Below are 711 nucleotides of genomic sequence, written 5' to 3'. Positions count from 1 at the left end.
AATTAGCAGCTACAACTGTTTAGAAGAAAAGCGCCTGCTGCAAAGAAGGGAGACCTGACCCAGCTGAAGAACTGGTGCCCAGTGTCACTACTGTACTGTACTGTACTGTATAGGTATGTTGTTCTCTATTTCCAATATGAAGGATGTAAAAGTAGGAACTCTTAATCTAAATGCTGCTAGAGCTGGTCAGAAAAGAATGGTGTTGTTTGAGTTTATAAAGCTGAAACGGATTGATGTCATGTTTATTCAGGAATCACACAGGGATCATAAAACTGAAGTGGATTGGATGTGCTCTACTAGTGGAGGAGTAGCAATACTCTTTTCAAAACACTTTCTACCAACCTCTTACAAAATGGAAGAAATAGTTAAAGGGCACATTTTAAAAGTACAAGCAAAATTCCAAAACACAGAAATTAATTTTTTTTTATGTTTACGCACCTACGAAGGGGCAGAAAAAAATTCACTTTCTAAACAAAATCAGATCCACTTAAAAAATAATTAATTCAGAAGGTTTTTTGTTTCTAGGTGGAGATTTTAATTGCACTAAAGATGATAAACTGGATAGGAATCACATAGAACCACATATTAGCTTTTAAAAAACACCTGTACAGCTGATCAGAACTTCTGATTTGTGTGACATTTGGAGGAACATGAACACTAAGACCAGGCAGTAAACATGGCCCACAGCAGGGATAATGTTTTATCTATGGC

Source organism: Silurus meridionalis, chromosome 23 (genome assembly GCF_014805685.1).
Source record: "Silurus meridionalis isolate SWU-2019-XX chromosome 23, ASM1480568v1, whole genome shotgun sequence".
Classification (NCBI taxonomy): Eukaryota; Metazoa; Chordata; class Actinopteri; order Siluriformes; family Siluridae; genus Silurus; species Silurus meridionalis.
This window is presented reverse-complemented; position numbering follows the sequence as displayed.